Source organism: Hemibagrus wyckioides, linkage group LG11, assembly GCF_019097595.1.
Source record: "Hemibagrus wyckioides isolate EC202008001 linkage group LG11, SWU_Hwy_1.0, whole genome shotgun sequence".
In the NCBI taxonomy this organism is placed as follows: domain Eukaryota; kingdom Metazoa; phylum Chordata; class Actinopteri; order Siluriformes; family Bagridae; genus Hemibagrus; species Hemibagrus wyckioides.
The window spans coordinates 23,055,360-23,081,330 of record NC_080720.1 but is presented as its reverse complement, the minus strand read 5'-3'; the positions used below and the strand labels follow the sequence as shown (position 1 = coordinate 23,081,330).

Genomic DNA, 25,971 nt, shown 5'->3' with positions numbered 1-25,971 from the left:
AACTGTGATAGGATGCCACCTGTGCAACAAATCCAGTCGTGAAATTTCCTCGCTCCTAAATATTCCACAGTCAACTGTCAGCTGTATTATAAGAACGTGGAAGTGTTTGGGAACGACAGCAACTCAGCCACGAAGTGGTAGGCCACGTAAACTGACGGAGCGGGGTCAGCGGATGCTGAGGCGCATAGTGCGAAGAGGTCGCCAACTTTCTGCAGAGTCAATCGCTACAGACCTCCAAACTTCATGTGGCCTTAAGATTAGCTCAAGAACAGTGCGCAGAGAGCTTCATGGAATGGGTTTCCATGGCCGAGCAGCTGCATCCAAGCCATACATCACCAAGTGCAATGCAAAGTGTCGGATGCAGTGGTGTAAAGCACGCCGCCACTGGACTCTAGAGCAGTGGAGACACGTTCTCTGGAGTGACGAATCGCGCTTCTCCATCTGGCAATCTGATGGACGAGTCTGGGTTTGGCGGTTGCCAGGAGAACGGTACTTGTCTGACTGCATTGTGCCAAGTGTAAAGTTTGGTGGAGGGGCGATTATGGTGTGGGGTTGTTTTTCAGGAGCTGGGCTTGGCCCCTTAGTTCCAGTGAAAGGAACTCTGAATGCTTCAGCATACCAAGACATTTTGGACAATTCCATGCTCCCAACTTTGTGGGAACAGTTTGGAGCTGGCCCCTTCCTCTTCCAACATGACTTTGCACCAGTGCACAAAGCAAGGTCCATAAAGACATGGATGACAGAGTCTGGTGTGGATGAACTTGACTGGCCTGCACAGAGTCCTGACCTCAACCCGATAGAACACCTTTGGGATGAATTAGAGCGGAGACTGAGAGCCAGGCCTTCTCGTCCAACATCAGTGTGTGACCTCACAAATGCGCTTCTGGAAGAATGGTCAAAAATTCCCATAAACACACTCCTAAACCTTGTGGACAGCCTTCCCAGAAGAGTTGAAGCTGTTATAGCTGCAAAGGGTGGACCGACGTCATATTGAACCCTATGGATTAGGAATGGGATGTCACTTAAGTTCATATGCGAGTCAAGGCAGGTGAGCGAATACTTTTGGCAATATAGTGTATATATATATATATATATATATATATATATATATATATATATATATATATATTATTACAAAAAGTTAAGCATATTTGGCTTTTGGGTGAAATTTATGGAAAATACGCTACAGTGATATTATATTATGAATGTAGGGCATTTACGTAGAAGCATGCAATGGTGATTTCCTCATCTCAAACAATTTACTGAAACAAAAGCCAACAACAGTGGTGGGTATACCACAACAAAAAATGTCAATGTCTCAATAATTTGTCATGTGCCCTTGACTATCAATTACAGCTTGACAACGACGTCTCATGCTGTTCACGAGTCGACTTATTGTCTGCTGAGGCATGGCATTCCACTCTTCTTGAAGGGCGGCCCTCAGGTCATTGAGGTTCTGGGGTGCGGGGTTACGAGCCTCTACACAGTGACTCAGGTGATCCCATAGGTTTTCTATGGGATTCAGGTCTGGAGAAAGTGCAGGCCACTCCATTTGAAGTACCCCAGCCTCCAGCAGCCGTTCCCTAATGATGCGACCTCGATGAGCTGGAGCATTGTCGTCCATAAAGATGAAATTAGGCCTGTTTTGTTCATGCAGAGGCACAATGACTGGATTAATGATGTTGTACCATTCACAAGATGTAGGGCAGTTCTGTATTGAGACCTGCCCAGACTGTAACACCACCACCACCAAAGACCCGTCTGGTGACAACAGTGGCTGATGCATAGCGTTCTCCTTGATGTCTCCAACATCGTTTTATATATATATATATATATATATATATATATATATATATATATATATATATATATATATATATACTACCAGTCAAAAGTTTGGACACATCTTCTAATTCCATGGGCTTTCTTGATGTTTATTTCTCTCTACATTGTAAAAATGCTGAAGGCGGCCGAAATACACAATAATCTCGTTTGAACAGTTGATATTGAGATATGTCTGCTACTGATGCTCTGTAAAGCCTTCATAATGGCTCTAATCTGAGGTGCTGTTAATTGGTGATTTCTGAGGCTGGTAACTCTAAATGAACTTCTCCTCTGCAGCAGAGGTACATTTTGATCTTGCTTTACTGGGATGGTCTTCATGTGAGCCAGTTTTATCATGGTGCTTGATGGGTTTTGCAAATGCACTTAACAATACTGTTCTTGCAAGAACTATCCCAGAACACCTGACCTTCGTGTCTCAAAAGAACAACTGACTGTTTTTTGTTGTCATTACATATGGATTACTTAAGTCCATGTGTGTTATTTCATAGTTTTTAAATCTCCAGTATTGTTCTAGAATGTAGAAAATAAATCCCCAAACAAAAAACATTGAATTAAAAGGTGTGTCCAAACTTTTGACTGGTAGTGTGGTTAAATATATATATATATATATATATATATATATATATATATATATATATATATAGTGTTTTAATGGTCATAGCAACTCACACTACAGATGCGCAACTACATATCTGATGCTATGCTATCTTTCCATGTTTGATCCAAGAGGGAGTTCATTTTATTTTGGTGTTTTTAAAATTGGTATGTTGACTTCAGTTGTTCCAGTAGAATGTGCTGAAGAGGTGACATGCAATCATGTGCAAGAGGTTGAGTATGAATGTCTTTTAGTTTTAATTGTGATGTTAAATAAATAATAATGGGGTTGAAGTACACTCAAGAGAATAGAACAACAAGTACACAATTCAAAGCCAGTCCCCATAATGAAAGTCCTTCATTTGAGCATCTATCATCTCTATATCTAGACCTAAATATGGATCTTTAAACAGGACACCAGCAATGCTGCATAGGTACTGATTCCTCGGGTCAGGATAAGAGATTTCAGGTGAATATGTGGGCCGTTTGGTTCTAAACAGCAATATAGAGGAAGATGGATCAGTGTAAATAGAGCTCAGTGCAGGGGAGTGTGAGGGATTTATGTAGATTTCTCCCCAACCAGCAAAAAAATATTACAAGCTGCCACAAGAAACGCCAAACTCTTGAGTTTGGAGGAATTTAGAGGTCCAAATAATGTGTTTAGTTGCAATATTTTAGCAGTTCTTAACCAGTAATTAGCAACAATAGACATTCATCTACTATTTTATAACCTATATCTGACACAACACATATAGATATATTTACATACATAAATGTAATTGAATTTTTTATTTGAAAAGTCATAATAAAAGCTAACTGATTACACTGGCCTAGCATAAATATTTATACTTTGTCATATGACTATTGTGATTTTTTTTTGGAAATACTGAACTATGAATTCTCAAGAAACACTGTTGCTCCACTTGTGAGAGGTTACTCCAGATGGGACAATGGATTATAACCTGTGAAAACTAGTTTCTCTTAAAAGCGACGGATTTGTCAGAGCAGATCACATTTAATACCATATCTCTATTTCAATCATTACTGCCCCTTCCCACAACTTAATCTCTTCTCCCAGAGGACCAAGGTTCTGGTTCTTTTTACTTTTATTTGTCAGATATTGTCTTTCATCTGAGATACAATCAGGCTGCTTTTACTTGGTCTGTGGTGTCTGAAAGTCTGTTGTATTGTGTATTGATACAATCAATATCTGTCTGCATAGAGATTTATTAGGAATATAATTCTGCTATGTATTTGTCCTGGTCACTGCAGCTGATAAGAAATTGACAGATATGATGCTATGACAATAATAAAGAGTTTATCATGAGAGAGAATAAAACTATGAATTGGATTACAACAAAGAGTTATCACTAGTTTACAGTTCAATAGTAACTAATAAATTAGTAAATCATTTACATATTAAAGATTACTTCAGTGTTAATTTCTATGTTGTTATATCTATGTTATTAAACATAAGTAAATACTTTAATTAATCAATTTGAAAACAAATATTTGAAAGAATGACAGGGATTACAAACTCTAGTCCACTGATTTTTAAAGATTCACTTGTTTCTCCTTTCCTAACATACCTACTCCAGCTTCTGAATGTCTTCTCAGCTCACTATCAAGTGCTGTAGAGTGTTGCAATAGAAAGCTTACGAGCGTGCAACACAGTGGGGCTGAAGGACTGGGGTTGAGGCCTAAACCATAATTTATTAATATATATTAAAAATAAAATGATTATACTGTAACGGGAAAATGTACTTATACCTAGAAATTATATAAACTCTATTTAAACAATCACTGGTAATCAATCATTACTCTTAAAATAATAATCGAAATATTTTGCATTTTTCATTGTCATAATAATATGCAAATTACTTCATAAAATGATCTTATAAAGACTATACTTATCATACTCTCAGATCCCCAGATAAAGGATGAAACAGACAGGGCAAGCCCCCAGCACCCCCCTTTCTGGCACTAATCAGTGTCCAGAATGATGTGGCAGGTCCTCACCATAGAGGCTTCCAGCTATTTATCTCATACCATCTGACATGCTTGTATTACTGTATGAGAGCATTCTATATGGAGCTGTCTTTCTCTGCCCTGTTGGACTATAAGACCCTACTCCATGTGTTTTGAATCTACTGGCTTCCCCTTATTACCTTCCATATTGAAACAGTTCCTGTCATAGTAATGCTGCTGCCTGGCTTTGTCCATCACTCCTAAATTAGCTTTGATTCTTTTGATCTTCACTCTCCTTAGCCTAAAGATTTCTGCATGAACCCTGCAGAAGTACAAACACATCTCCCTACTCTCACCACTGATGTGGGACCAATGCTCTTTTCACTAAACCTTTAATAAACAAGTTTATAGACTTCATTTTAAAATATTACTTCTACAAAGACACAAAGGATACAATGGTTGCAGGTCTGAGTGCTTTACATATGATTATTTCTGCCGCTAAGCAGGATCTGTATATGGGCCCTGCTTACCAGAAAGGCTGAGATGATGGCAAGGTTCTTTTTAAGATCTTGATTGATGAAAATTGCTTTAACTTTCACATTCACTGAACATAAATCCCTACAATTATAATGTCAGTGCCTGATTTAGTTAACTCTATTTCCCAAGATCCTCAACACCACAGTAAACTACAAGGCCAGTCACCTGATTTGTCACATGATTTATGTTCACAGTCCCTTATTATCAATCAAGCACATCTGTTCACAAACAGCACTTTAATTAACTCAGACATTCAAACATTCATTGCAAAGAATTGATCCTCTTTTCAGCCAGTGTAGAGTCCATGCCTTGAAATCAATTGGCCCAGTTCTGCATTAGTTTACACTAGTTCTTTCTTAGTGTATTCTAGTCTAGCATATTCAAAAGACATAACATTTACTGTATTCATTTACATATAGCATATTGACAACACTTCAGCAGGGGGCCAATTTGTATCTGCACTTTATGCCTTGTATTAGGTGACTACATACTGAAACTATATTAGCCTTCTAACAAGCTTTATATGCATTTACAATTTATATGTATTTACAATTTTACAATTTAAAATAAGAAGTTATATTTTGAATGGCTTACAAGCAAACACAGAACAAAAGAAGCTTCACATCACAATTTCTTAAACAAACAACAACAAAAAAACAAGACTGCTATTCACTAACTAATAGCAATAACAGTAAAAACAAAACATTATCTTGGAGCTTTTTTGTGATGGAAAACAGACCAGGTTCCTAACTACTGCAGTTGAAATAGTATACCACATGTTAATGGTGCACTATAGGTGGAGTCACATATTATTTGGACCTCTAGAAGTAGGTAGTATGCATTTGGGACACAGCCACATTGAAACACAATATTCAAACACATTTACTATACTCACTCTAACGATGGATGAGGTCTTATTGACAACATGCAGTAATAGGCCAACATTAATTCAGGCATAGTGGTTAAGCAGGTACTTAAGGTGTGTTTTAGGTAGAGCCAGCTTTGTGTATGTCCTCTATGTTTTGTTACTCTAAATTCTATAAAATGTGAAAATCTGATGGTTTTCATGACATTTGTGTAAATGTACACGTTAAAATATATATCCCATATATCACATAGTCTTATGTTGAACTCAAATTTAGCTACAGAAATATAAACTCGAAGTCGGGTATACATTTTGGTGCTCCATAATAAATTTTGAACATGTAATAATATAATAATTCCACTGATTGACATTGAAACTGTTTTCATTCATTCATTTTAGCAATTGCTTTGTCCTAGAAAGGGGCAAGGTAAATGTGGAGCCTATTTTGGGAACACTGGGTGTGTTGTGGGAATACACCCTGCTGAGATGCCAATCCATGCATATACACATTCACTCACACTTAGGGGAAATTTAGGGCAGCAATGATTCAAATAGTTAATTTTCTCCCTTAACACTTTCTGCTCCTGCTGTGTCATGGCTGACCCTGTGCTCTGAACTTCCTAACAAGGTGGGATAAGCAAAAAAAGTATTTTACTGTCCTGTAATGTATGTGTGACAAATAACAAAATTTTGCATTGTCTATTCACCTACAAGCATGTACTGGTGAGGGAAGGAAACTGGAACACCAGAAGGGAATCCAGGCAAATATGAGGATAACGTAAAACTGTGCACATAATGTAACCTAACGATCATGATCAAACCAGTGATTTTGGAGCTGTAAGGTGACTTTGCTAAAATCTAGTGAATTGGTTACGATTTTTTTTTTTTTAAATCAGTGTCTTGAGTTTGCTAGTAGGTTAGACTGATTTAACAACTCCAATAATACTGATTAATAAAATACTAAAACTCAGTGAACTATTTACTATTTTTAAACAGTAAGTGAATATGGATTTGGTGTCAGCTATTGACCTATCAGCTATTCACACTTGAGCTCAGTTGACAACCACCGCTTCAAAACAAATCATTTCACAGGGGAGTACTCGGATGAAAAGAAAACAAAGACACTGCACATCTATCTACATGCTCAAAGGTGATACAATAATTCTGTATTATAATACTTAAGTTGTATTAAATATTAATTATCCTACATTGACAGTTTATGAATATTTAATATAACGTAAATTATAACTTTTCCAAAATTATTTATCTATTTATAAGGTTTAATGGATTTTGGCATATCTGATGCCTAATAGTACTAATAATAATAATAATAATAATAATAATAATAATAATAATAATAATAATAGTTACAGGCAATTTTTTTTAACAATTTAGCAGTTTTTAAACATTTTTTTTCTTATTTACTCATCACTGTCAATTGATGTCTAGCTGTTAAAGGCATACCAACCTTTAAGACATCAATTACTTCAGAGGTTTAGAGCCCACTTTTATTTTTTTAATTATATCATACTGTATTTTATGAATACACACATTCCAGGATTTTCTGACTGAAATCCACAGCATTACTGAACAAAGAAACAGACATGTCTGCTAGCAACACATAACAAGTTCACAAAAACTGTGCCCTTAGGGTTCCACAAAACAGCATGGCCACAAACATGAGGAGTTTCTCAGCTTTACATAATAAGGTCATGTAACAAGGCCTTGCCCTTTCTGTGAGGCACTAACATCAATATGAGGTCAAACAAGGCCGCAGGGAATCGATTAGATCTCCTTTTCAACTAGATCACTTGTGTAAGAAATACCAAATGCCAAACTAAGCATTACCTCAGTCTGATTTTAGGCGCACTTACTCTGCACTCATTAGAACATGTATGAGTAATAAAAGCAACTGTGAAAAATATATCAATGCAAATATGGTCAAGCAAGAGCTTCCATGGAAAGAAAACAGCATTGGACAAACAGCACTTTTAATTACTCATTTCTAATGACATCTTAGAGCAGCATTTATTAATCAACTACAATGAAACCACTGCATAACAAGCTACCAGCACTGCAAAACAAACCAATTACAGGAAATTCATAAATAACACTGCAATAATTTAAACAAGCCTGCAGGGTTTTTTTTTGTTGTTGTTGTTGAATCAGCAAATCTATTGAGTAATGTGTCTCTGCTGACAAAGTGGGTGATTCTTAATACATACACTGAGGTCCAAAAGTCTGTGATAACATTGATTATCTAGGATTTTCTAGGAAAAACAAAACATTTTAGAATTTTGATATTCAAGATTCTGCACTATTTCTACACCCTTATTTAAACGTAATCTAATGTTAACTGCATTGTATTCAAGTTCAGATTTTCTTCTTTTTTCTTTTCAGATAACACTCTGATGAATTTGATCACAAGCCTTCCACAATTAAAGCAAAAAGGGGACAGACTAGGAAATGTTTGTTTACGAAAAAATGTTTCAAAGACACAGCTGGACAGTTCCCTGCCAGGCCTGGAGAGTGCGCTGGCAGGTGAACCTTGGAAGCCTGCTTCTTTGTGTGTATTTTGTGCCACGCCTTTCCCATTGTTCTCTATCCTGTTGTGTCACCTGTTCCCAATTAACCATAATGTGTAGCCCTTTAAATAGGGATCCTTGTGTACCTGTCTTTGTCGGTCATTGTTTATTGTTCAGTGTTTCATGTACTATGTGCTGGTTAAAGTCATGTCTTAGTTTATGTTAAAGGTTTTGTTTGTTTCAATTTAGGTAGTGTTATCTTAGTCGACGTGATTAGGTTAGTCTTTCCCATGTCTGTCTGTCTGCGTGAATAAAAGCTGTGCTTCTTAGAATCCTGTGTATGGGTCTCTCTCCATGGTGTGCTGGTGCACGCACCACCATGGAGGTCTGGGTTCGAGCCCCGTACAGGGCGGGGCGTCTGGATGTGACACCCTACTAGTTGTTCTCAATAATATCATTTGCAATGAAAACTAATCTATGCTGTGTTAGATAAGAAAAGAATACCAAATAGGAGCATTTTCATTTGTGGTTTCAGACATTTGAACCCCACATTCTTAAATGTGTTGGGAGCAACTGGTAAAACCCTACAGATCGCTGTTAAATGCAACTGAGGCAGGCAAATGTCTGAGTGATGTAATGTTTGTGGTTTGCTGCCAACTAGCTAAATATTCACAAATAAGTCACAAATCTGACATTAAATGTTAGTGAAATTGATTAACTAGTTACATGTTCAGTGGTCTGTTAAAAATCAATTATCTAAAACTTTCTATAGAAATTTCACTCTAATTATATTAAAATACAGTAGTGCCCTGCTTTACATCGTTTTCACTTAAGTCAATTCCGTCTTTACGTTGCTCATCCATAAATATTAAATAGAAAAATTAAATCCAATTTACTACGCTTTACACAACCTTAAGTCGGTCCCTCTGTCACACAGTAACAATGAAAAATGGCTAATAAAACCACACTAAACAAAATTCAGTCATAGTGTCATTATTTTGTGGTTTAGCAGATGTTCGGTGGAGACACTAAAAATGCTAATATTGTACTGTAAATGCTTATTTTTAGAGTTTAAACCCTAAATATGACCCCAATCATGCTCCCAATACACTTTCATTTCATTTAAAAGTTAGCTTAATACATTACCCTTAAAAAAGAAATAAATGTTTGATGTAAAAATATAGTACAGTATCGCCTGTATAAAAACCAAGAAATCACTGAGATCACTTATTCACGGAATATACACGCGTGTTGAACCGAGCATAAGGGGTGGGGAGATGAACCGTGATATCACGCATACAAAGCATCATAGCTACCAGCCAATCAGCAGCTAGGTAAAACTGTTAATGCTCTGTGATTGGCTACTTCCAGCCAATAGCCTGTCGTAATGGCTGTACTGTACATACGTGATCTCGGCAACGTTCTATATCATTAAAATAATGATAAATTTATATTTTATTTATATTGATATTTTGTTGATTTTACTTTTACATTTATATTACTAAATTAATAAAGTAAATTTTTCTTAATTTCGCATGTAGGATTTTGTAAGGATTTCGTGGGTCTGCGAAAAATTTGCGGATGCAAATTAGTTAGGCTCCAATAAAAAAATTTCGCAGATCAGTGAAGCCACTAATCGTGAGACGCAGATCTGCGAGGTATTACTGTATATCATTAATAAAGATTATTGAGCCTGTTTCAGAAGCAGCCTGCATGTCATGCATGTCATATGTCATGCTAAAGTCATGACATATCAACCATACTTGTCCAATGATCTTGCATGTTTTGGCTCATTACCAGATCCTTCTAGAAGGGACTATATATGGTGTTTTAGTATATGTGTAATAAAGTGCAATGCTTCAGAATATAACACCTCAGGACCCCTCCTTAGAAGAGGATTATCCATTAATCTCCGTCTGTTTTTAACTGTTTTTATATATTTATTTAACTTTAGTTATTTTGTTAACCTTAGGTAAATAAGCAAAATAAAAAAACATGCATTGTATGCAAGTGTTGACTAATCAAGTCCATCTCTTGTGGCCAAAGGTTTGCAAACACCTGACCGTTGAACATATATGCCTTGTGAACATCCCCTTCTAAATTTAGTCTTCCCTTTGCTGTTAAAAATAACCTCCACTCTACTGGGAAGCGCACAAAGGTTTGGGAAGATGGCCTATTGTCTACAAACTTATGGCCATTTGTATATCTTACATTGGTATGCTCTAATCTTTGTTCTACTGCTTGGGCAACAAATTTAACATCACTTTAGTAACAAACCACAGCCAAAAATAGCCAATGGCTGCAAACTGCATTTGAATATAATATTACATTGTTGATGAATGTTTCAGATATGTGATGTATACTACCTTATCAATATCTCGGTTTGATGACATTTTGCACTACCTGAGGAAAGAGCTCACTACACTGGTTGATATAAAAAATAGTCAACTGTTTATGTGTTCTGTACAGAAACTGTATTACTGAAAGCTGTCCATGACCAGTGATCATGCACTGTGACTAACCATATGAAGAACTCCTCCTAGCAAAACAAAACGAAAATGAATTATATTTATATGTGCAAATGCAAATGCTCATGCTCTGCATATGGGAGCTTTTTTTTCACAACATAGATTTAATCTACTAGAGTGTAGGTTTAAGTTTTAAGCTATAACTTAAGGCTATGTTGAAACTATGTCACTGGGTGCAACTGTTAATCTTTTAGCAGTTCAAAAACTCAAACACAATGCTAATTTATGTTCAAACTAAGCAAATGTTCAACTGTTGTGACAAGCTCCAGTAGAGGTTGCGCTCTCTGGAGTGCTAGCATGGCCTCTGAGCCTTACTTCCTGCCCACAATATCATGTTGCAAAGTTTTGTTAGTTGTCTAGTTCTGAGCTTTGTTTATCCCTAAGATCCTTGTATATGCCAAGAAACTGTCCCTCTGACTACTAGATTATCCTTAGGTTCTGTCAGTTGAATGCCTAGTCATGTTTGGACCCACGTCTGCTTTCATTTTAAATTTAGGACTGTGTTTGGTAATGTCACTATAGTGCTTATTTGTATGGATCCTAAACCTTCTTCTGAGTCCACCTTGTTACAAAGAGGATGGGGTGCTGCAAATGCCCACCTTGGAAAGTTCAAATGAAATGTCATGTAAACACTGAGAATGGGACTAGGATATGTTGTCATCTTGAGTCCTATTGCACTAGGGATGACAAGTATTTGTTTTCAGGGATTTGTTAAGGGTGGGGGCTACTGGTATGAAGTGTTGGGGTTGGGAGGGGGAGGGGGATCAGACAGTCTGGGAACAGATGTGAGGAAGAAGCTGTTCTTCAGTTGAGTTGTGTAGGTGAGTGTTGATTCTTAGGGTATTCATACAGCAACATCTGGGGTAGATTTACTACAGCTGGGAGTTTCACTCTGACATTATGCTAGGGCATCTTCACCACAAGCTGTAGCTTTCTCCTTTATTATCAGCATAACTAGCAAACCATAGTCACACATTATATGAAGATGCTTTCCACATACACTGTAGCATTTGTCCAGGAGTTGCTGTGGTAATCTTCTTCAGGATGCTTTGTTGGGCTTTCTTTATGAGAGTGTTGTGTTCTGTTACAAAGACTCTAGACATTTCAATCCATCCACCATTTCCATCTCCACATGGGGTTTGTTGGTAAGGAAATCCATAACCCAGTTGCAGATTAGATTGCTAAAGTTGAGGCTGAAGTGTTTGGAGACCAGTTTGACAGGTACTGTGGCAAATAGTGTCTGGGCATATGTGTTCCCCTGCACCAGATGGGTTAGTCATGTGTGAATGGCTATAGAGATTTCAGTGGGCTTGGGCACTGCCACAATGGTACAATGGTGGTGTATTTAAAGCAGGTTGGAAATGCTTAATGACATTGAGAGAGGGTGATTGTGTGTGTGAAGTCAACTAATAGTGCATCAGCAAAGACCCTAAGTAGTCATCCAAAGACTGCTGACAGATTCTGTGCAGGGTATAAATGAATTACCATAAAGGGTCATTGTTGTTGCTGCTAAAATATGCCTCGATCCATATTTTTGCTTTGAATTTATTTTATAAATTTTATTTACTTTCTTAAGTTTGTTCTTGCCATTCTATGTGCTTGTTTTCATTTCTGAAGGCTTTCTCACATATTTTGAGTAGATCCTAGACCTCACTGTTGAGCCTCACTTATATCAGCCCATGTTTCCACTGTTGTTATAGTTGCCACTGATTTGCAAATCACTGAAACAGGGATATATGGTCTGATTGTCCAAAGTGGGGGGAGTGTGTTGCTTTTGTAAGCTTTTGGACATTTGTGAATTAATCTAGTGTGTTACTGTCCGTGATCGAAAGTTCCACATTTCTGTAAAATTCAGGCAACACTGTCTTCAGGTATGTGTGACAGACATCTCCCGCAACAATAAAGTCAGTGTCAGTATGGGCAGTCTGCAGGGCACTGATAGTGACATGTAGTATATTCATAGCTTAACATAATCTTCAGAATGTAATAACTACTGTAATAGCATCCACTTGTCAGCAAGATGAGAGGTCTACACTTTCTAAACATCCCCTCTTTTTGCTTTACTGGAGCTTAGAGTTATAGCCACACTGTAGAGCGAGAGGCTTGCAGCATGTGGAATGTTGTCCTTTAATCATGTCTTTTTCATAATTATTGCCCAGCTGTTCATTTGTGTTTTAATTCATAGTCTGTTTGAGTGACCGCAAGCTGCCAAGGAAGAGGTGAAGATTTTTTGCACAATTCAATTAACCATACAAACATGCTTCTGGGTCTTTGGATTTTCAGCAGGAGGGGTGGGACTTAAGGTGGCTAAGTGCTCATAGCAACATCACTTTTTGATCCTTTGATGCCAGCTCTTCATATCATTGGGAAGCAGAAGTCAAAAATAAACATAGTACATTTGATAATTCAAACTCAAGACCCCATTGTAAGACCCATGGCTTTAGAGGAACCAAACTTGAAATACAGGTAGAGGCACCAAATAAATAAATAAATAACTTCAGCTACATGATCTCAGTTAAATGAAAGGCAGATGGGGTCTGGACATATAATACTCCCTAATTCAGACTGGACTGCACAGCTGATAAGTATCCTAATTTTTTACACTAGCCATTGCAAGTGTGAAGAACATACTTACAGAAAACCTGGAGTTAATAAAGGACTGAGCGAGGCTCTGAAGATACCCAGCAGAGCACAATTCACATAACATGATCTAATATTATAATAAGGTAGTGTAAAATATGTAACATATGGTATAGTCATCAATAATTTATGATTTTTTACATAATATTTAAATGCCCATATCATAAATTTAGACGTAGTAGAGGAATTTAAGACCAGTCATTATACAGTCCAAGCAACTGCTTCCTTTCTTTAACAATATCCATTTTGGATGAGCCATTATTTAAGAATCCCTGTAGAATTCTCCACAAAATGTCAGAGTGTTTCACTTAAAAGCATTCTTTCTTCTTATGAGTGAGCTTCAATAAGAGTTCCTGACTTGTTCAAGAGTGACTGCCCTTTTGCTTATGTTAATGCAGCACAGAATTTTCTACTACTCCATTGTTCCTTGTTAGCTTTGTTGTAAGACCTTTGAAACCCATTCTATTTGATTTAACCAAGCAATCTAGGAGACCTCCATTAAGCAAATAATTTTTGTTATAGTGTATCAAACAAGGTTCAGCTCTCTGACTGTAATTTCATAGAGTAAATATCATTGGATAATGTTAAGGCTGTGTCTAACACTGTTACATATACAACGTATTGTGGCTTGTAAAGGACCTCCAAAAGGTCATAAGCTATATATAGAATCAGCAATTTGGTACTTTTCAGCAAGACTGTGGCTTATGCCCATTCAAACAGTTGTCTATTATTTAGTCCTCCAGGCCCATTGTTATGCTAAATGTCATAACAATTACTGACTCCAAGCAAAAATATATTATGTGTTGAATTTCCTACAGGACTATAAATCTCGATATGCCAGTTCTTTCAAGTCACTTCAGAGTATTGTCAGTCCATGAAGGTGGCATATAATTCTTCTATTTTGGGACTCTGGACCAGACAAATGACAAATATCAAAGTCTAACAGGTGCTCAAATTTGTTATTATATGAGGGCACAAAATCACACTTTTCTGTCACTTGGTCGTAATACACAAAGTCTTCTGGAGTGAACACATGCTCATGATGTTTCATTCTTAGCACACCATAGCATGGACCACTTTACATATAGAATTATAAGAACTCGGTGCAACATGGCAATTTTTTACAATTTTTAACATTTTAAAATTCAGAGTGTGAACATGGCCAAACCCTGCCCACAGCTGAGTCTTTGGGAAATTATTATTTTGAGATTTGCCTTGGGCATTCAAGGAATGTTATTTGAGAGTAATGTGGACCAAATCATCGTCTGGGTAATGATAAGGGTGTAGGGGACTTTTGAGCCTCTTGAAAAATTTTATATTGGCTCACTCAAGAGGCCTCGGTTTTCACTGGAGCTCTTCAGCTTTTGGCAATGGGCAATGAAGGGCTCTCCAGTGCACTTGACAAGAAAAAAAACACAGAAATAAATTCTAACACTTGCACACCCAGTTTCTAATGCTCTAAAAAAGATCTAAAGTCAAAGACGAAGAAGCAGCCTTTATTGGTCCATATACATTAAAGTTCTAAATTCTTTTCTGTACATATCCCTACTAGTTAGGAAGCCAGGGTCAGACTTGTTGGAGCAGATAGGGTTAAGGACCTTGCCCTATGGCAAAACAGTGACAGCTTGGCAGTGTTGGAGCTTGAACACACAACCTTCTGATCAGTAACACACAAAATTTAACCATTGAGGCAATACCCCCCAATGTAAAATTGCAATATATACCTCCCATTCTTACTCATTTCTTATCACTCACTACATCAATGTATCTCCATCATCAGCAGACCTCGATCCTGATATTTTTGCCTACTGTTCTTTGCAAAATTGCTCAAATGATGTAAGATTAGATAGAGATTGTGGGTGAACAGCAATTTTAAAGTCTTCCCATGGGTTCTTAATCGGATTGAGGTTTGGGATTTGACTGGGTCATTTTATTTTGAATTATTCTTGTGAATCTTTGACAGCATATTTAGGGCTGTTGTCCCACTCAAAGGATTGTTCTCTAACAAACTCCTCGGTTTCCTGGAACAGATGTATTTATTTTCATTGAGGTAATTATGTGGCTTATGATGACAACTGGTTGCACCAGAACTAATTTAGGGGTTTCATGGCAAAGCAGTGAATATTTATGTATTTTATGTGCAGATTCATGACATAATCCCAGTCCATTTCATTTCCATTTTGTACTATTACAACATTTGGAAATATTCAAGGGGGTTGTGAGAATAAGCACAGCTCAGGTTAGAGTGTAATTCTAATTTAAAAATAAATCGGTTTGCCTTGCAACTTAGTATAATCCCGGTTGCTGTTACACATAAAACCCACCCAAACATCAAAACTACTTAATTTTCAACATCAAGATCATCAAGCATTACAAGATTATTTTTTAAGTTTTATGTCAGTTTTATGTTAGTATATAAAATTAAAACAGAAATGTGTTAGCAAGGTTGGCATCATATTTATTAAATGTTTTATATTAATTAGCCTATGGGAATGCATTAGCTAAAAACTGAATTTATTACAGCCGCTATTCTTGAAACTTCTATTGTTAACTATTGTTAAGGTACACCTTTAACTGCCAACATCTGTTCACATATCAGTAGTGCATCTGGGATGACTAGGTAGGTTAATCCATAGCTGTCTCTACCTAAATGTTACTCACAAATGGGGGAAAATATCAGGGAGCACATTTTACGGTTAACAATAAAACAGTCCCTTGGCTCTGAAAGATCCACAAGTGGATTGTCAAGCTGTGCTGCTGTTATTAAGCCCACAATTAGACACATCCCCAAAGGTGGAAGCATGTTGCACCAGGATTGCATAAGCAATTCATGAGGATGACAGACAATAGTTAAGCAGTTAAAAGGGGCAAGCATGTTCTCTATGGTAAAACCTAACTATATTAAAATGTATAAGGCATTGCTTTAGTTTTGTATAGTGCATTTTCTTAATCTGAACTAATATTTTTATGTAAGATTTACATTGGGCAGTAAAGGAATACAATTTAATTGTATATGTTTATCACAACACATACAAATAGATCATATGTTAAAAGGATGGTCCTAAGATGGGATTTAAAACTGTCACAGTGGGTCAAGAGCTCATTTAAAACGGTTAAAAAATAACTTGGATAACATGGAATAAAATGAACTATGCATTTGTAAAATACACTATATTGCCAAAAGTATTCGTTCACCCATCCAAATAAACAGAATCAGGTGTTCCAATCACTTCCATGGCCACAGGTGTATAAAATCAAGGACCTAGGCATGCAGACTGTTTTTACAAACATTTGTGAAAGAATGGGTCGCTCTCAGGAGCTCAGTGAATTCCAGCGTGGAACTGTGATAGGATGCCACCTGTGCAACAAATCCAGTCGTGAAATTTCCTCGCTCCTAAATATTCCACAGTCAACTGTCAGCTGTATTATAAGAACGTGGAAGTGTTTGGGAACGACAGCAACTCAGCCACGAAGTGGTAGGCCACGTAAACTGACGGAGCGGGGTCAGCGGATGCTGAAGCGCATAGTGCGAAGAGGTCGCCAACTTTCTGCAGAGTCAATCGCTACAGACCTCCAAACTTCATGTGGCCTTCAGATTAGCTCAAGAACAGTGCGCAGAGAGCTTCATGGAATGGGTTTCCATGGCCGAGCAGCTGCATCCAAGCCATACATCACCAAGTGCAATGCAAAGCGTCGGATGCAGTGGTGTAAAGCACGCCGCCACTGGACTCTAGAGCAGTGGAGACGCGTTCTCTGGAGTGACGAATCGCACTTCTCCATCTGGCAATCTGATGGACGAGTCTGGGTTTGGTGGTTGCCAGGAGAACGGTACTTGTCTGACTGCATTGTGCCAAGTGTAAAGTTTGGTGGAGGGGGGATTATGGTGTGGGGTTGTTTTTCAGGAGCTGGGCTTGGCCCCTTAGCTCCAGTGAAAGGAACTCTGAATGCTTCAGCATACCAAGACATTTTGGACAATTCCATGCTCCCAACTTTGTGGGAACAGTTTGGAGCTGGCCCCTTCCTCTTCCAACATGACTGTGCACCAGTGCACAAAGCAAGGTCCATAAAGACATGGATGACAGAGTCTGGTGTGGATGAACTTGACTGGCCTGCACAAAGTCCTGACCTCAACCCGATAGAACACCTTTGGGATGAATTAGAGCGGAGACTGAGAGCCAGGCCTTCTCGTCCAACATCAGTGTGTGACCTCACAAATGCGCTTCTGGAAGAATGGTCAAAAATTCCCATAAACACACTCCTAAACCTTGTGGACAGCCTTCCCAGAAGAGTTGAAGCTGTTATAGCTGCAAAGGGTGGACCGACGTCATATTGAACCCTATGGATTAGGAATGGGATGTCACTTAAGTTCATATGCGAGTCAAGGCAGGTGAGCGAATACTTTTGGCAATATAGTGTATAAGTAAATACGGCAATTACCAAAAAGGGACATATACTGTATGATAAGCTAAAAGGTCCATGCAAATCCTAACTAAAGTGTGTTAATTTCTTCAGTAAAGAACATCCAAGATGATGATGCTGATTAAACATTTAATAGTGATATTAAAATGAATATTCAATTTGTGTACCCTCAAATGAAGTGAGGCAGTGAGGGAGTTAAACAATAAAACACCTCTTCTCATAAAAAGGATGCTGACCTGCAAAGAAAAAAGAATTACTTTCATCAGAAAGGAACCTTAACATCAAATAAAGTGTATATGTTTACTGTAGCATGCAGAGATTTTGGTGCCCACGTCCTGTAACAGATAATAAAGGGCAAATGCTGCTCTGATTTACTTAGTATTTCACAACAAGCTTCTTTTCATGGATTTTCACAGATGTAGGGCATGAAATTCATTAAGCAATCCTCATGACCTTTAAGGAGGTATTAAATACTCATCTTTCATGTGTTTATGCTAGGTTCACTTAATGGAAGTACTTAATTGAAAATGACAACGCAATGAGAAATAGACACTTCAAGAGAAATACGTTAGGAAATTCCTTGGCTTTTCTGCTTAACATATACCATGCTTAAGCAGAGAATGATGGTATAAAAATTGGCATGGCAAAATTTTAAGACTCATAATTTTTGCACAGATTAGTGTTCACACCAACACTTCCTTTTTATCCATGTTAACAGTAACGCAGGGTTACTGTTGACCTACCCAAGCTAAAGTTAATGGTTTAACACATTTAATATTTTAATTCATTCATCTGTCAGATATCTTTATCCAAAGCACATTACTCATAGGCTGAATACAATCCAGTTGAGACTTAACTTACCAGTTGAAAAGTAATAGCTAACCAATTGAGAATTAACTTTCTGGCCACTATCACAGAAGGCTAAATGCTACTGTTACGATTCAATGTCAATGTCATTCTTCACTCTTTGTATGTTTGCCTTCAAGTTACAGAAGTGAATATTATGACCCATCAACATAAAACATATAAAATGCATTATTGAGTTGTGATTTTAACTAGCTCTTTCTCCAAACATCACTAGTTCAAAAATAAGTCATCTTAGAAATAATATCTTTAGTCAGTGGAATATTCAGGAGTAGATATATGATAAAAATAATTTTGTACACATTTAAAAAATGTTCATGAAATCTATCTGTTCTGAGGGGCCCATGGAATTAATGGTATAGTTAAAGGGGTTACTGGCCATAAAAAATCCCAAAAGAAACCCCTGGCCTAATGATGCAAAAATTTGCACAAGTCAACAAGCATAAAAAGTAAAAGGTTAAGGTTGGTACAAGATATAAATTAGTATAGCTTTTTTTATTCATACAGCTTTGTATATATGAAATCCTTCAAATTTGCTTTTAGAAACAATTTTTCATCTTTGATCCAATTGTTGAGAGCACCTTTGTACCTCAGAAGCAATCCTGTCTTTAACTGTCAGCACTGCTACTGCCCATAAAATACACATTTAATAGCCCACTGGCCACAAGTCTTTTCCTAGTATTAGATATGACATCAGGATTAGTTATTATATTAATCAATACATTATTATGGATTCTCAAACGAAACCTCATGGCTTTGCAAATACAAACTCAAAACTGCAGGACTTTTAGGAAAAGATACAAATGCTCAAGATAATGGTGGGGAAAGGGTTCTTCAAGAGTCTGTATTTTGAGATAATCTTATTAAATTATAGCATCCACTCCATTTATTAACATTTTCCTTTTTCATGATGGTTTCATTGGGTGAAGGTGCAAAGGAAGTCAAATTTTTGGTTCGAAAATTAGACATTTTAATTTATTCACATTATACACATCAAATTATACTGCCTTAAAATGACATTCATATATAAACCTTATTCAAGAATATATTTACTTTAAGACATTTATGTAGAGCATTTTAAAAGTGGCCTAAAGCAATTTCAAGGCAACATTAAAACTAACAAGTATCAGTAATACTTAAGTGTTACTATAGATATCATGTTGCACAAATGGTGTAATGACAGAAAATCTTTCAAGTACCCCTCATATCTACTTACTTAGCTCCAATTTACTCATATCCTTTTCTCACAGTAAATAATTAAATACTGCAAAAGTAATTATCTTGACTTGTCCTTTGTATCAATTGTGCATCACACACATCTTTACTCTCACTTATGTTTCTCATTTTTACTTATTTAGCATTTATTTAACTTATTTTACTTTTAGTGAATCTGAGTTATAAATGAGGGTGAATGTAATGCAAAGATATAGCTGATAAGTTGAGGATTAAATATCCTGCTTAAAGCAATGGGTATCTGACACATCTGGGATTTGAACTCACAACCTACTAGTCATGAGCTCAAAAGCTTAACTGCTAAGCTTCTATTTAATCAAGGGATTAAACATGATGTAATGGAAATGGTTATAAGAGCTAGTATAACAATGAGGTTCATGTGGTAAAGTTTAAAAGTAACATAGGTTTACTAGTGTAATTTCTAAAACAAAACTGTGCAAATTGATTTGTTAAAAAAAGTTATCCAAAATGCTAAAGATGGATGTGGGGTATAACCATTTCACCTAGCAAAGGTCACTATTCATTCACTTATTAATTGTTAACTGGTTTTATAAATGATCAGGTTTACAAGTTAGCTTTCATAACTTTGTGTCAACTTGTATCATATCTGACACCACAGCTACTACACAAAATCCCTATTAAATATCCCTTTAGCCACAAGGCTTTTTTGGAATTAGTTTTGTTATGGTATTCTGTATGAAATGCACCATTTGTCAAGAATTGCCACTATACAGTACATTGATAATAATTAACCAGATGTTTTATTTTATATTATTTTGTTAACTAATTGAATTACAGTTAGGGCATGGTAACTGCAGCCCTTTGATCAGTTTCACTTGGACCCTATTCAGCATAACATCAACCATAAGCACGATTCTGTGGGAGATTAATGTCAAGCCCATGTGATATGACATAACCCACACACTGTCTCTTGATAAGCAGCACACAAGAGAATACACAACAGAATTGGAAAAACACATCACAGTGGATAGGGGCAAAAACTGACTAGAGTGTCATAAGGTCAGCGATTCCCTGCACATATTAATACTAAGGAAAATAAGACTCTGCTATGTTTACTTTTCTTTTTCAAAATGAGAGTGCAGCAAGATAAGGGGTGTGACTCTGAGCATTTGTCTTTATGTGGCATTGGTCTAGAGTACTGTACAGCCTAATAGACTTCAGAGAATGCTGGGAGAAATAACATTTCTGATAAGCACCCAGTCGGGTATATTCTATATGTAAATGTACTTGTACGCAGAGTAAGTACCATGTTTCTTGACACTTAAGCTGTCCAGGAGATTTACACTTTGCACACACAAGAGTTGTGCAAGTAGCAATAAGGTCCTGAGAAACTCAGCATTTCCCTGAAGGAGGAAGACTGCACAGTGCAAGCCACAATGAAATGGAGGAGTGCAGAAATACACAGTCATCAAACATAAGCTCTGCTGAAGATCGGAATTGCACATTGCAGTTTGCAAAATGGTGAAAATGGCTCAAATTTGCATTTGTCCGTAAAAAAAAATATTTGTGAAATGGTTTATGTCAGTTTATCCCAGACTTGCACATTTCCTAATAATTGTTGGAACTTTATCCAGGGTGTTAAGACAGTTTGTGTTATCTGGCTGACCACAACTGAGACTATGAATATTCTTTTGCCTGTAAACCACATCTAATGTGAGACTGGTGTATGTGTGAGTCTGTTTAAAGGAGATAAGACATTAAGACATTTAACTTGCCATCCTGATTACATAAAATAGTTTTTTTCTGGCAGAACTAAACAGACAGAAATCTATGTCTAGGTGTGTAACAATTTTCTGAGAACTCGTAACAGAGAAAAGAAATACATTTAAAGTACCTAGAAAAAATATACACATAAAATAGAAATGCCACCAATGACACTCTGCCAGCAAGCGACCATGCAATGAAATTTTTATGACATGTCTCTAAATGTAACTACTCTGGAATCTTTTTAATGTCACTTTTGCACTACATCACTTCTGACAGGCATCTAGGTTGCAGCATGCTCACCAGGAAAAAGCTGTCCTCTCATTCCCAATGTGACTGTGTAACTACTGACTATCCAGTAGGTCATTAAACACAATTCTCTTGTCTTCAAGATAACTTCAGCACAGGAGTGTACAACACAATTGTAACAGCTTATAAATGCTACAACTTGCTGGACCAATGTCCCAAAATTCAGCCACTATGCTTTGTTAAAAACCCAAATCATCTGATTCTTTCTTGTTGCAAAATAAGAGCAGAATAGTCAAATAAACATAAGTACTCTAAATGAAAATAAAACAAATTCAACGCTTCACTGTATACTTCACTGATAGTGGTTCTAGACTGATGGTGAGTGACCTTAAAAAAATAGTACAGTAAAAGCCAACACTGGCAGCCAAGAGTGAAAAAATAAGCATGTGCAAAATAAATATATAAATAAAAATACATACACCTGAAGACAGAAAGCATAGTAGGATTTTCATTCACATTCACTAGGATCAGCTTTCATTTCTATATGCACTAATACAGAGATGGTCTCGAAGCAGTCAACAGGGCTATTTACTCCTAATGTCCTCTTTAGACATGTGAACACAGTATTTACTGTAGTATTCACTATTTTCTTGACTATAGTTTGTAATATAATGGCTTATAACAACTTTCAGTTTTATTTTCTGAGTGCATTATGTCTAGACTACCCTGCTCTATGACAGGACAAAGCAGACAGCTACAATCTGAGAAAATCCTGAATTTAATGTTAAAGAACAATATGAGCCACGTTGCTAAATTAGTTGTTTTCCTGTCCAGTTGGGATGTTTGGAATGAGAAAGGCCTTGGGCAGGGGTCATGTTACATGTTACATTGAAAGCAATATATATATATATATATATATATATATATATATATATATATATATATATATATATATATAAAATAGGAGTAAGCATAAGATGCAATTTGCAAAGATGTAAAACTGACCTAGTTTTTAAACTAGTTTTTAAAATTGACATTATTATTATTATTATTATTATTATTATTATTATTATTATTATTATTATTATACACGCAAAAGAAATAACCCAGTGAAAAGGAAGTAAGAAAAAATAAAATAAAAATAATTATTAAAAAAACGAGATGACCATCAGTTTGAAACAGGGCTTGTATCCTTATACACCCCGCATGCTTACCCCTCCGTGAGAGCCTAACCCCGAGCGTCTTTATAGCTCCTCTCTTAAACTACTGAGAAATCCACAACTACCAAGTGCACTTACTGTGGTACATGAGCTCTCCTGTTCTCGCCTCCTCCAAGCGAAGCTTCTCGCAATCCAAGCTGAACGGGACTGTTCCTGTTCGTCGGAATATAGGACAGCAAACCGGTCGCTTTTAACGCAACTCTTATTCGCGCTGCTGGATGTAATTTGTCTGCATAGTACCGCGTAATAACGCTACCGCTAAGCAGGAGGTGTCGCGTGCATCACATCAGCTCAGCGCAGTTTGGCGCGTCGGAGCGGCGCGCGCCTGGCCCCGCCCACACTCTGCGCTCAAGGGCTCGGGAGGAGTGATGGAGTGAGCTTTAGGCGACGCCAAGTCCAAGTGGCCGATACTGGCATACACCGCCACAGTTCGCACAGGTCCTTTTAAATAGCAGTTAACCCCATGGTGGGCAGCACAGTTAGACAGTTTTCATTCCAACAAACCAGGATCTAGAACGAGTCATGTTCACTTTTGTGCCACGGTAATACGAGCCTTTAGAAAACCCCAAGATGTACCTTATAAAATATTCATTCTTACCTTAATGAGAACATATATTGTGGGAATTATATAGCTTCCATTGTGTGTGGGGGGCATGTTTATATCATGGTGTGGACTAAATGCGCCTACAGGATTGGTACATGAATATATATATATATATATATATATATATATATATATATATATATATATATATATTCATTAATTAACTAACTACTATATATTAATTATTTTGTGAGGTCTAAACACAAAAACTGTGACTTTTATTTTTAAGATTTTCGTTTTGGTTAGAGATCAAGTTCAGGTTTAAGTTTAGGCACAACATTAATAATTATGTAAATGGAAGGTGTGTGGGTTGCTGGGGGGGGCATGTTTATATACATCAGATCATCTCAAGACCTCTAATAAGTGTGCTGATAAATAACGTAGACTTAATGACATCCACCAACCTGAGCATCATTCTTCATCTTTAGTGACAAACCACAGAACGAGAACTATGGAGCGCTGACCTTTTTTGGGTGGCATGCCTATGTGTTATTGTGTACCTCAATAAGAGAAGTCCTGCTTTGCAAATGTGACCACTGAATGAAAAGTTGAATAAAGAAATTCATACATGCATACATACATGCATACATACATACAAAGATTAAATAAATAAATATGGCATAAATTATGGAAAAATAGATTCACGAGAACACCAAGTTCATGAGGAAAGTCCAGGATCCCACCTTGCAGTTCCCTTTCAAATGAGATATATGCAAATTATAGTTAAGATGACTCAAAAAGAAATTAAATAAATTTGTTACATCTTTGAATAAAGCACTAATGGTGTGTGTAGTGTAGTTGTGCTGCATATCATAAATTGCATGCATGATTTTGCAGGTCCAGAAATTCTGCAAGCAGTTAGTTAAATGCATCACAACAATAAGTCATAGTTAATCCACTAGGTGGCACAAGCTAACAATTCTAATGTAAAAAGGAGGAAAATGCTGCACAAATGTTGCAAACAGATCACTTCAAGTCTGTGAGTAGGCTTGCTTTCGCTGGTGTTATTTACATAATTATGTCAGCTCTTTGTGACATGGTCCAATCTAGGGAATGTGCAGCTCTTTTGGCTCCCTTTTTGAAATGAATTCAACCTTTGATCCACTTCAGTTCTCTGTTATCCACACATAAGCCCTAATTATAGCGAGTGGGATTTAAGGAAATCTTTTCCTTTTAAAACAGTCAATGGGAAAGCTGATAATTGAAGGGGGAGTAAATTGAATTCCTGATGGGATTAACCAGAAAAGAAGGCAGCAAGGAAGGAAAAGAGATGGGCATGCAGCAACTATGGGCATGTCTTTCAGTGAATGCTCAGACTTACAGACTGAATTCAATTAACTCTTCTTCCTTGAAACACATATTCACAAAGATTTAGGGAGTTATAAGGTCAGTGATTTGGTTGGGACTAATTGTGAGCTAAATGACTAGTCAAGATAAATTAGCACACTAGCACTGATACTGGAGATTGAAAACAGAACTAGATAGGCTTATGTCTACTTGTTCTCACATTGCAGCTGCTAATGACTTGGGCAAAGACATTTACCCTCAGGCCATCTGTCTTTTAGCTAAGCATATAAGTGTCTTTGAACCATGAAATGTTTGAGCCTAGTTGAACTTGATTAAGTATGCTGTTATCTCACACTGGACATGAACAAATCAACTCACTAAATTTTATTTGCTAGGCAGGTGTGTAATCCTGCATGCTTCATATTGATATTCAGGTTGCATGTGCTGTGTTGATTCATTAATGCTATAAATTCTCCCCTTCTACAAAGTGCAGCAGGAAGAGGGATATGAACATGTAAAATGTGTAAAGTGTAAATAAAAATGTTTTTTTATCTTATGGGAAAAAGAAAGTACACCCTTCTTCAATTCTATCTTTTCAAATAACACTTGTGTGCCTAAATAACAATTGTCGGCTCCTCACCAGCTATATAAGCAAACAAATAACCTCAAGTGACAATAACCAAAAACAACCACAAAGGTCAATATGTAGTTATATTTTCCCAAAAAGAAAACCAACATTTAGATACCCAGAGGGACAAAAATAAGTACACCCACACTAATCATGCTCACCTATGTCTCATTGTGCTTTGTTAGCACCACTGTTTAAGTCCTAGATTTTCAGCATATCACCAGCAAGCTTTTGTTTTAG

At 36.9% G+C, this 25,971-nt stretch overlaps 1 protein-coding gene across 2 annotated transcripts in view; it reads right to left on the bottom strand.

Moving 5' to 3' along the window:
- Positions 1-23,552, bottom strand: part of cntn4 (contactin 4) — a 147,066-nt gene extending 123,514 nt beyond the window's left edge. Inside the window, exon 1 of one of the 2 annotated variants that reach the window (XM_058403878.1) lies at positions 23,291-23,552. The gene's annotated coding sequence lies outside the window, so the exon portion shown is untranslated. The remainder of the gene's footprint in view (positions 1-23,290) is intronic. The other variant, XM_058403877.1, reaches the window with a different exon arrangement.
- Between the last annotated feature and the right edge of the window lie 2,419 nt (positions 23,553-25,971).